This window comes from Chionomys nivalis, chromosome 11 (genome assembly GCF_950005125.1).
Source record: "Chionomys nivalis chromosome 11, mChiNiv1.1, whole genome shotgun sequence".
Lineage (NCBI taxonomy): Eukaryota > Metazoa > Chordata > Mammalia > Rodentia > Cricetidae > Chionomys > Chionomys nivalis.
In genome coordinates this window covers 43870263-43882972 of record NC_080096.1, presented here as the reverse complement: position 1 = coordinate 43882972, position 12710 = coordinate 43870263, and the positions used below count along the sequence as shown (strand labels likewise).

The following is a 12710-nucleotide window of genomic DNA, read 5'->3' as shown; positions in this document are numbered from 1 at the left end:
GCGAGCATGTCTTCATGTGAAGGCAGGCGATTGATATGAGGTATCTTTGCCAGTCAGTCTCCATTTCATTTTCCGGCCCAGGCTCTCTCACCTCATCTGGGGCTCACCTGTTTGCCTGGGCTGACTGGCCAGTGAGTTTCAGAGATCTGTCTGTCTGTCTTCCCAACACTGAGAGAAGGATATGCATCACTCTGCTTGTTTTTATGAAGGTGCTGGGGAATCTGAACTCAGGTCCTGGTGCCTGCACAGCAAACCCTCTACCGACTGAACTACCTGCCTAACATCCTTATCTTCCCGTCTTAACTTGGATCCAGATTTTATTCTCGATTCTAGGTCCTGTGACCCATGCATCTGTGGAAAGTCTCAAATGGCAGTAGTTCAAGCCTGGCACTAGTAATAAACTTAGCATTTCCTGCTGTCTAGCTAATGTAGTCACTGTGGCAGCCATCAGTCTTTGGGCAGAACAAGCACACAACTGTGCTCAGATTCCTATTATTTCCATGCCCTCTGACCTTAATGTGCAATATTTAGTCATTTGTTCAATAAGCATTCCCAAGTCTACTGCACACTGAGTTTGAGGCTTGGGTCGAGATTTACAAAGCTGAAGAAGACAGACGCCTGCACAGTTCCTGGAAGACGTGGTAGACACTTCATCCATCATCTCGGACTGCCGTGGATATGCAAAGAGACCATTGCCATGGGGTGAGATCGATGTGATATATCTCTGCAGGGTTGTCAAAATGTCACCTTTGGGTCAACAGCATCAATGACAACAGACCTGCCTGTACATTTGGAGATACAGGTGCCTGTTGAATCAGGGGCTCTGGTAGGACGCAGGCAGGCAATCTGTGTTTTAACAAGCCCTCCAGTGGTTTGAGGCCCCCTCATATTTCAGGACCACTGTGACAGCAGAATAGGAGATTTTCAGGCAGAAGAGAGAAGAGAGATGTTTCTGAGTGCATATCATGTATACCTGTGGAGAGAACTGTGTATGTATGGGAGGGGAAACTCGGGAAGCTTCCCTGCATTATGGTAGTCCAGAATTGACTTAAAAGAACAATACAAACATTGGCTGTGGCTTGGATTGATGCAGACTCATCCTGTTATCCCCCAAAATAATGAAGGACCCAGACATTTCTGATGCCAAGTCACAATGGGTAAAGTGTTTTCAATATGAGCAGGTCTTGATTAAAGAAAATCATTACTAATTTATTATCACAGAATGGAGGGTGATGAAAGCAATTTTGGCATGGCAGAACAGGCTGCCTTTTATCAAAGCTTCACCTGGAGGTCTCTTAAACCGGGCCATCTCTCTTTGCTTTTTCTCCATCATCATTTTAAACGCTTGAGATCGGGACCTTCCTGACTTGAGTTTCACTGATTAGATATCCAAGACCCCACATCATTCTCTGTCACAAATGTTTCTCAATTTGATTTTTCCAGATGTTGTATGATGGGTTTGTCCCAATACTTTGCTTTTGGCCCAGATGCCATGGGGCCATGGGTTAAGTGATTTTGAGTGGAAATGGTTGAACTGAGCACATCACGTTTTGTTGCTGCAGATACATGATCCACCTGCGGAGTGTGACTTAGGAGAGATAGGTGCTGCACATTGTCCCTGAGGGTCCCCACAGTCGAAATTACACATATCGACCAAGAGGTCCAATTGAGCAGGTGATTTTTATTGTTATAGAATAACACATGGCATAATCAGCATGCACAAACGATAGCAATTCCTGATGTTTCTAGTGCTTGCTATTTAAGAGAACACATCCACATCTATTAGCCCATTTGATCCTAACAAGCTTACAAATTTGGGATTGGCAGATATCATTATACTCCTTATTTCCTGGGCTTAAGGACCTATTGTAAGAACAAATGGGATGTTGTTTCTGTTGAGCTGGGCTGTGGAGACTAAACCAATCACTGACCAGCACAGCCTCAATGACAGCAGAACTGAGCAGCACCTCCCATCAGGAGGTGCCAGAGATGTTGCCCCCCCCCCCCCCCGGATCGACTGCAGTGACCATAGCCCTCCTCGGATTGGAGCTGGGGCTGTATGTGGAAAACGGGTAGGGAAGTGCTCAGGTAAAGGCAATTATTTTTAGCAGTGGGGGAGCCGTTTGATCCATAATGGATGATAAATATACAGCAACGCGATAAGGCCTTGAATCAGAGTTAAGTACTGTCATCTCAGCTCTACGCTGTGTCTTTCCTTAAAACTGACATTTCAGAAAGCATTTTCCGTGCTCACACTTTATTTTAGACTCTTACACTTATCAGTTTGTTTCTCAGAGCCGTGCTGTGGTGTTGGAGGGGCTGTCCTTCCCATTCCATACTGAGGCAAACTGAGGCACAGAAGGGGAGAGGAGCTTGGCATGAGTGAATGGTACAAGCACAGCTCAGGACGGTGCCCCAGACACTGTGGGCTCTGTCCACACACTCTCCTTCCAGGTGTGTCACCTGACTATCAAGTCTGAATGGGGGTGCTTACCAGGAAAGTAAGTGACTAAGCAGCTAAATCACAACTCACCCCAGATTTTAAAACTGAGGAAATTTGAAATTCCTAAGGAAATCTGGAGAATTTTTTTTTTTAAATTGAGAAATCTAACAAAACTGGAGATAAGTAACTAATGAAAATCCAGCTGAAACTCTGCCAAGAGGCTGTGGTGATTCTAGGAAGCATTTGCCTCTCTCTGAATAGCGCCCCCTAGCATGGAAGCTGACAGTGGGCTCAGAATAAACAGGCCTCTCTGCGAAGCCCAACACTTAGGGTCTACTTTGAAGTACACATTTGTCAACGTTCAGAATTATAGACATTCTTGACAGTGGTTCCTAAGACCTTCTCCCCATGGCGTGAGGAGTGCTGACGTGGGAGGCACCTGAGTTACTCATCAGCTCTGCTTATACACCTTTGGTACTCAGCAAGACTCAGACAAAAGTTTAGAAAGATCCACATGTCTAGACTCAGCGTATGGAAAGGCCACACAATGAACAGCATTTCTAGTTTGCTGTCTGCATTTTCAGAAGTGACAACTGAATTCACTATAAAAACATAGTAGCATGTGCCACTCACTGGCAGTGGTTGCCTTTGCTGCAGCCCACGCATCTGGTAAAACCAAAACCAAGCTGGTTATAAACATCACAGGCAAAATTTGAACTATAACTTCTTTGTTGTTTGCTTATGTTTGGCCGATTATTACTTTCCTAAGACTTTGGTTTGGTGATCAGGGTGGAAGGATTAATATGTTCATGGAAATTGGCTTTTGGATAAAATGATTAATGTCTTGACTAGAACCATATCTCATTGACTCATTGTAGTAAAATGCACTGCCACCAAAAAGAAAACATTATAAAAATAGCCGATGGAACTATAGTTCCAGATTGGTCAAGTGGTTCTATGGCTCTGTCAGCATTTTACCTTGTTGTGAATTGGTTGTGGTGATTTGGTAAGCATAGAGGCACAGATACCCCCAGTATAGTTTCCAGCTTCAAACTCACCTCTTGGGAAAGGAGGAAGTTGGCATAGGCAATAAAAGACTATGGGTAGAAAATCCCTGTAAAGGAGCAGTAAATTGTCCTCCAGAGGCAAGCAGCTAGCTAGCTAGAGAAGTGAGCTGCTAGGAGAAGGTTCAAACACAACTTAGTTGAGGTTAGTGGATGAACAAAGGAGCCCCTAGAGGTTAGAGGTGGGCTCAGATGATAGAGCTGCCAATTTGTATCTGACTGTGTGGGGGACTGGCCAGACTGGCCATTCCCTAAGTGGCCCTTCTCTCACAAAGTCATCATTTTGGTACCTGAGCTATTTGCATTCAACTGGCCCTTCTGCTATGTGGTCAGAATTCCTGGTGCTTGCCAGTGCTTATTCTCTTCCGCCATCAGATATAGATCAGCTCCATTTCTCAGTCTTTTCTTATATGGCGATGGGTCTGAGTTCTAGCCAATGCCTAATCCTGAGTACACAGGACTGGCCCATAAATAACTCTTTTTTTTTAATACTCCTGCTTTTCTTTCTTGCCATTTGGTTGAATGAATGTCTTTCCAAGAACATAGAAGAAGGCAGAAACATAGGATGAAAGGAAGCCGGATCCTGCAGGACAGATGGAATAAAGTTCTCCCTTCCTATCAACTTATTTTATATTATGGACATGGCTTCACAGAACACTAAATTTCCAAGGATGGATGTTGTATCAATCACTCTTCTTGATTAATGAAAGGAGATAAACTTGGGACTTGAAAAAGTAACTGATTAGTGGTAAATGCCTTCATATCATTCCTTTTTAGTCCATGTAATTTAGAAAGGTTTTCTAGGTTGTAGTAGTAGTATCGTTATGGTGAATATTTAAATGGCAAGTGTCTGTAGTCTAAGAACCAGCAGTATTTGAACTCATGTGTTTCTCATGCTGGTCTTGTTATTTCATAGTAAGAAAACTCAAACACAGAGAGGTTGTTGAATTGGCCAAGGGGTAGGTGGTTAAAAAGACCAACAATCTATCTTACAAGAGCCTTAACCTAGGCAGGTCATACCTGATAAAGTGTATCCACTGGTACAACAGTGGCATAAACATTATGGAGGTGACTACCTGATTTCTTGTTAGATATTAGGCTGATTTCCTGTCTATTACTGGCATGAAATACCACAAAGCAGGTGAAAAGCTCATGACAGGAGAGATTACAAGCCTTGGGAGGGAACCTATTGTCATTTGCTAAATGGTCATGCTGTCAAACTGCATTCCCCCTTACTGACAGTTTCTAAAACCCAGATCCCAATGACGTACCCCAAATTCCAAATAAAAGGTTCATGTTAGGCAGGAAGTTTCACTGTCTGCTCAAGCCAGGACTTGAGGAGTCCTGAATCAGAACCAGGCTCTCATGCATTCCTGGCTTGCCTTTTCTTTGCATTGGCTTCTTTCCCAAATGTCTTATTAGGATCAATATATCTGCTGTTCTACCATATATCCTCCACGTTTAAATAACTATAGAAATAGGAGTTGTTTTTTTTTTTTTAATTTCCTCAGCGGTACTGAAGATGAATGTCCTGTTTTTTGCTAGGTATGATCTGTAGTCAGCCTTCATCAATCATAGTGGCCCAAACCCTAAAATACCCCAATGAGTCAAGTCATGCATCCATCCCGAGCCAGTTCTTCCAGAAGAGCATGACTGTGAATGTAGCAGGGATAGATGACAAGAGGAGAATCTGCTGATGTTCCCAAAAGAAACTGGTCACTTAAAACATCATTATGACCTCTGTTGCAGCCCCAGTACTCAAAGAGGTTAAAGGACTCATCTAAAGTCATACAACTCATGGCCAGAGTGAAATCAGCTTCCTGCTATGAACCAGTCTCCCTCATCTTTACTTCTGGACCACCCAGTACAGCACCTGGAACAGTATAAATGAAGACAGGACTATGTATCAAATGACTAAGACTTGAACCTCTGTCTTCTGATCTTACACCTTAGTCGTCTTTTAACTGGGTCTCTCCTGAGCCTGTATAGTTATTATAGTTAATCCTTTGTTAAGGATTAGCAAATACCTAATGTTTGCTGATGAGGTAGTTTCGAGTTCATCAATGGAAGTGCTGCTGTCTTTGAGTGTTAGGACAGCTGTCTTACATCTACCCATCTCACCCCCGGAAGGAGGCTCTCACCACTCCCTCCGTCAAGAAGAACAGAGGATTCAGTGACATGTTGACATTGCTGATTAGTCCCGTCTAGCATGCAATGCAGCTGACAGGTCCTTCTTTGAACACTTACCCCATAGCTGGTGGCATCGGAGCTGAAAATATGATGCAGTGTGAACTAAATTCTGGGGAATCGCAATCAAACTCGTGACGATGGGATCAGACTACACTTACAGCTTTCGAGTACAAAGCAGCATCAATGCACGGGGGTCGAGCTAACAAGATGCCTGGGGTTTAATTTCTAAGTGAGACCCAGACAATTATTCTCTCTGAAGCTGTTAAGTAGAAGTTAAGAAGAAGCAGAATTCAAATGCAGTTTTGAATTTTACTAGAATCTTGGTGCTGCCTTTCCTGTATGTCCACATCTTGTCCTTAAAAGATACTCAGTGGCTGTCTGCTCCTTTAAGATCAGGAGGAGAGGGGATTCCCAACCCCAAGCTGTAACCCGGTCAGTTGGTCTGATCTATTTTACTTTCGGTGCACCTGTGATATTTTCCATCTCCTCTGTCTTAATTTCAGAAGACCTTATTAGGGTTCACATATAATGATAACTTCTCATTCCTGTGGTAGGTCAGCGTAGGATGAGAAATGTCTCAGTTCCACAGAGTCAGTCAAGCACTGAGGTTTATATGGCTCCATTATTGAGAAAAAGAGTTCTTCTGCATAAGACTGGGATCTAGAGAAATGATGAACATCTCCGGGAACACTATGAGCCAGACCCAGAAGTAATGTGCTCATTCCTGCCTTCGTTTCATTCACATAGGTCCTTGTATCCTTGCCTAAAAGGATCTTGGGAAGTGTTTTGTTCATCTATGACTTCAGAAGGTAAAGGAAATTTCTTTGCCACCTGAAATGTGCTGCTCCTCAAATTAGTTGGTCCCTTAGACTGGTTTGGGCATAGTGTCGTCAGGGATGTCTAATACACATTTGCCATCTTGCTGTCCCCTAGCTATTTCAGCCCTTGCCACAGCGTATAAGAGAAAGGCCAAATTACATAGTGTGACAGGATGTAGAAGCATTTTGATCATAACCCTATGTCTCCAGACGCTCCCTTCCATGGCCCATCCTCAAATCCAGTGCCTCAACATCTTCAAATTTCATGTGGTCCTGGAACACACGGGGCTGCTTTTGCAGGGCCTCCATTTGCATAGGCTGCTTCCCGTGCCTGGGCTACACTCCCACCTCCTGGTCCCATCTGTTTCTCCAACAACTATCTATATCTTTCACAGTTTTTCTCAGATTCTCGGAGAAACATTTAGTAAGCTTCCTGACTCCTGGTTGACAACTGTTTATGGCTTTATTTGCCCCCTTTGTCCAGACCTTTGGAAAGAGCATACTTCAGTTTAGGAGCAAGTTTTCATACTTCCTAGGAGTAAATGATCAGAGTGTGCTAGGTGGTTTTGAGTCAACTTGATACAAGCTAAAAGTCATCTGAGAAGGGGGAGCTTCAAATAAGAAAATGACTCCATAAGATCAGGCTGTAGACAGGCCTGTAGGACATTTTCTTGATTAGTGATTGAAGGGAGAGAGCCTAGCCCATTATGGCTGGTATCATCCCTGGGCTGCTGGGTCCTGGGTTCTGTAAGAAAGCAGGTTAAGCAAGCCAGTAAGTAGCACTCCTCCATGGCCTTGGCATCAACTCCTACATCCTGACGTCCTTCTCTGATGGGCAGTGATGTGGAAGTATAAGCCAAATAAATCCATTGCTCTCCAGGTGCTTTTGGTTATGGTGTTTCATCAGAGCAATAATAACCCTGACTAAAACAGAAAGTTACCAGGTTTGATTTTGAATCCTGACTTTACTATGTGGGAAAGTTACGGACATCTCTATGTTTAGGAGGGCTCTTGTTAATAGAGATAGCAAGGGTGTTCCTACTAGGATTGGTGTGAAGTTTAAATAAAATAACATGTGTCAGTGCTTGTTACAAAATACACAACACACACTCAATAAAGTGTTAGGCCGAAATGTCATGGCTACTGTTCACAGAATGAGTGATTCGAGCACTGTGCTGACATCTTCCTACTTACCTTTGCTACCATGTATCTTTGAATCATATACTTAGAAAATGTACTGAATTAATAAATGAATGATTGAGCTGGCCCGGGTCTGAAAAAGCATGGGATAAAACCGGACTCGCTGAACATAGCGGACAATGAGGACTACTGAGAACTCAAGAACAATGGCAGTGGGTTTTTGATCCTACTGCACGTACTGGCTTTGTGGGAGCCTAGGCAGTTTGGATGCTCACCTTACTAGACCTGGATGGAGCTGGGTGGTCCTTGGACTTCCCACAGGGCAGGGAACCCTGATTGCTCTTTGGGCTGATGAAGGAGGGGGACTTAGTCGGGGGAGGGGGAGGGAAATGGGAGGCGGTGGCGGGGAGGAGGCAGAAATCTTTAATAAATAAATAAATTAATTAAAAAAAGAAAAAAAGAGTTATGACACTTTTTTCTGAAAAGAATTACTTCTGTTTTTTAGGACTCGACTATTTGTGTTCAGAATATTCACAGAGCTCTTGGTGAAATGATAGGGTGTTGGTTGTCCAGGGTCAGTTCTGTCCTCGTCCCCATTTTCTCCCTCTCCTATGCTCTTGTTAGAATACCACCCTATAAAAGTTGTCCTTTCTCTGTCTTTGAACCCATGCGTCCATTTCAGAATTCCAGTAATGTCTCTCTGATATCAAATACTGTTCTAAAACTTGGTTCCTTCTGTACTGTCATCATCTCTGGTCTTATTTTAATTTTAATGCTAAACCAATACAATAGCCTCTTGCTCTGAGGATGTAATACATGATAGACATCAAGATCCATGCCTTTATCCCCCCCTGCTTTTCCTCTTGTAACCCTCTTCTCTGTACAATAACCATTCTTGTCCTTGACTCTCTATCTTATGAGTATGTAAATTATATTCTCTGTTATATCCTTTTTTAAAAAAAAATTTGAGGGGCTGGAGAGATGGCTCAGCAGTTAAGAGCATTGCCTGCACTTCCAAAGGTCCTGAGTTCAATTCCCGGCAACCACATGGTGGCTCACAACCATCTGTAATGCGGTCTGGTGCCCTCTTCTGGCCTGCAGACATATACACAGACAGAATATTGTATACATAATAAATAAATAAACATAAAAAAATTTTGAGAAAGGGTCTAGCCTTGAACTCACTGGGTACACCAGGCCAGCTTTGAACTCATAGGAGTCCATCTGCCTCTGCCACCTGTCTCTATAATGATAGCTTATTATATTTAATGTGTTCAATAGTTGGAAGGGAGACAAGACAAAGAAACAATGGCAGGGCAGCCTTCCTGCCCATCTCCTTGTCTAAGAATTGTGTTCACAACAACATAGGACGTCTACATGAGTAGAGAAGGATTTAAATCTAGGGACTGCTGCAGAGCACAGGCTTAACAAGGTTCTGGGATGCGCTTGGGCAGCCATCAGCACAGATTGGGATCATTATCACCTTATTGCATTCAGCCCAATTTGAGTCTTAGGCCTCCTGTGTGTAGCATGACCACAGTTGGAGTGACAGGATGGATCACTGAGATGGGCAAAGTAGAAATTACGTAGCCCAAAGAAGGGAAGATTGTAGCAAGAAGGTCCATAGAATACACAGACATCACCTTTCCATGTTGTGTGGGTTGGTCAGCAGCATTTGGGTCAGAAAGGAGAGGTTTTCTTTTTTTTTTTTTTTGGTTTTTCGAGACAGGGTTTCTCTGTGGAGAGGTTTTCTTTTGTGTGTCCTTGTTTTGAATTGTCTATTACGCTGTAGATCTGGAGAAGGCTCATACCCAGAGAGAGAAGAGGAAGAGCTGACAAGATAGTTTTATTCCTCAATTTAAAAATAAAAATGGGAATGAGAGCTAATCTTTATTAAGCCAGGTATGGTCTATTGCTTTTATAGAGATATCTCATTTAGTTCTACAGTCACTATACTTGAGGTGACATTTCTATTTTATAGGCTCAAAGAAGCCAAAGGAAATGTTAGTTATCACGTCAACAAACAGGCTGAAGCCAGAGTGGGAACTAGGGTTCCATCTAAATACAAAGACACTCTTCTTTGAGTGCGTACACTGGTTTCCTTAACTGAACTAAAAGCATATTCTTCAGATTCTATGTTTTAATGATGAAGGTGAAGTATTTAATATAGATGCAGGTTTGGAGAGAGAAATGACCATAAGGCTAATCTTTAACTTTGGCCCCAGCAGTGGATTTATTTTTTTCCATTGAACTGTCTTCTTTCTTCTCCTTTGCTTACAACAAAGGCTAGAAGCTGCGCTCTCAGGTTTGTGTTCTGAGTTCGAGGAGTGACTGACAGAGTCACTTCATGTTTTGCTCTTCGATTTTCTCATTCGCAAGCAGAGATAATGCTGGTGCTCGCCCGTGGCTTTGCTATGAGAATTAAACATGGCGAGCTGCTTAAAGGAATGGCGCTCCTACCAGATGGATTGGTACATGCTAGCTGTTGAATTGTAGATTTTCGTTGTATTCAAATGCAAATACACAGACTCTGCTATCTTAGTCACCTTTTAGGCTACAGTTCCAGTACATGGATTCTATTTAAATATTTTGCTGCCACCACCTGCTGTGTATAAATAGGGTTCTTCACCTTCTAAAACTGACACTCGGGACCTAATAACAAGCTGCTCGCCCCTCCCCAGCACTGGTCTAGGCCCCTCAAACAAGTTCATTCATGCAGCAGCATTATTATCTTAGCTATTGCTTGGTAAGTGTTGGAAAATCCAAGGGTAATCTCTACGTTCTAGCTGTGAGTTTTCTGAGGTCCTTTATCTGTAAATCTGAAATAACACTCTTCCTTGGTTGTGAAAATCAAATATGTTGTGAGACGCAACATTCCTCTGTATTGCCCTTAGTGGAACCCAGGAAGCTACAGAGACATGGTCCTGGTCTGTAAGACCCTCTTGGGCAATATAGACAGGAGGTAGTAGGGACAGAGATGGCTATGAGAGTCTTAAATGCCAAATGCACAGAACTGACTTCCCAGGGTAGTAGTGGGTACAGGGAGATGAACCTGTTGAGAGACATCCCCTCAGCTGCAAAGTCCAGTGCTCCAAGGAGCATGGCCTGGGTTCTAGAAGGCCGGCATCACCAGGTTGGCTGTTAGGTAGCCCTGGTAGCCTCAGGCAGACCTGCTCCCTGCTCTAATGCCCAGGTTGTGCCCAGGAGCATTTTCTGGCTGAGACGTCGGGCTTTCAGTGGTTTCGAATTCTCCTCACTATCTTGCTTTCCTTATGTGGGTTCAGACGGAAAGAATCCATTGTTTTCACAAGTGGCCACCTAGAACCCTAACCTGGAGGAAGATAGCTCATCTCTCTACGCCTCAGTTTGCTCCTTGGTAAAGTGGGTCTAATAATAGCTCCTGCCTTAGGGAGCTTCTGCAAGGCCTGAGTCATCAAACTCAGGATTCGAGAAACATTAGCTGTAAGGTTCCCGAATACTGTTATTTGGAAAACTGTGGCTCTCTGGGTGGGATACTGTCTCTTCTCTCCCGCTGGCCTGAGTCTTGCATTGTCCTCCATGTGCCCCAGATTTCTGTTCGCTTTCTGGCCTCAGGCTTTGATTTCTTTCTAAATTATTTCACCCTCAGTTTCACATCTTCCCTCGATGGACGAATGTTGCTAGCCTGGGAGGCGATGCTGAAGTCAAGTAGGGCTAGGATTGGGAGGTCCCAATGCGCATGCCCATCCTCAGCCTATGACGAAAGTTGATTTTCCTCCCCTTCCAGTGCACAGGCTCATCAGCTGGAAGGCCGTCCTCAGCCCCGGAACAGTGAACTTGCTCAGCGAGCTAATTACACTGGCTGCGCCTCGCCTTTGTTTCGCCAGCTAGCTGATGTGCTATTTATAGTGTTTCCAAAGATGTTTGTCAGTGGTGTCCCTTCCAAACCCCTCAAAAATACGACACCCAGGGTGAGTTGAGCTAGAATCAAGCACCAGGGGTCTCTGCCCCCTGGACATTTTTTTTGGGGGGGGGATAGACAGGACTATATTTTATTTTATTTTTAGCCTACAATTTCCTCAATAAAACACAATAGATAAGTCACCAGGATCTTTAGGATTAAGTAGATAGGAAAAAGAAAATAGGAGAAGAAGGAAGAAACAGAGAAGAGAAGGGGAGAGAAAGAAAAAATAATCAAAAAATGTGGCCAATATCAGTATACTTGACAGTGAACAAGAAATTAAGAAGTGTTACATACCTGACATCACAAGTCTGTGCAGCCCAAACAGGCATACCTGTGCACAGACAGGTAGATGAGGTGGTTCACTGTGTGGGGGTGGGTATTTATTTATGTCAGAAACCATTCAGTTTTCCCTTGTGTAGCATCTGGGTTTCCATCTTTATCTTGACCCAGTATTACAGTCTCTTTCTCTTATTACAGTCTCTTTCTCTTGCTTGTCACCTGCGAGAGGAAAGCAAACACTAAACTGTAAGTCTGTTCTACTGGGTTTACATCCTAGATACACTTGCCATCAGATTAGAGGGTGCCTAGGAGCTTGTAAAAAACACTCCTCTCAGACAGCCTAATTCAGTAAAAGTGGCCTATGTCCCAGAAAACTAACCCCAAGCAGTAGTTTCTATCTGCTACTCTATTGAGCACTATAATCCTCGCTAAGTGCCAGGGGCCAAAAGGAGTGAGAGGGAAGGAGGAGGGCAGGACAAAGATGAGTTTTCTTGCACTTGCTATCACATCACTCCATGGAGAGTGACTGTGTTTACCAGTGTAAACATCTTAGCACGACCAGACCAAAATAGGTGTGGGGTAGGGGTGGGAGGGGGGGAAATTTTCCGCTATTTTTCCTCTACCTAGGTTAAAGGCTTATCCCACGGAGGAGCAATTCCTCTGCACTTGCAAAGCGTAAATTCTTGGTGCCAAATAGATCCTGTCATGTCTTTTGCCTCAGCAAGAGGTTAAAGCAAGTACAGTGATATGGCCAGAAGTCACAGAGATGGGTATTGCCAGAATGACTGATGGGAAAGCCATGGACAAAAGGTCCAGAGAGAGGCAAAACCAAG

The 12710-nt window shown here is 43.6% G+C and overlaps 1 protein-coding gene across 1 annotated transcript in view; it reads left to right on the top strand.

Annotated features, from left to right (window-relative positions):
- The window catches only part of Dab1 (DAB adaptor protein 1), a 1075383-nt gene that overhangs the window by 41177 nt on the left and 1021496 nt on the right, over positions 1 to 12710 (top strand). The window lies entirely within an intron of this gene.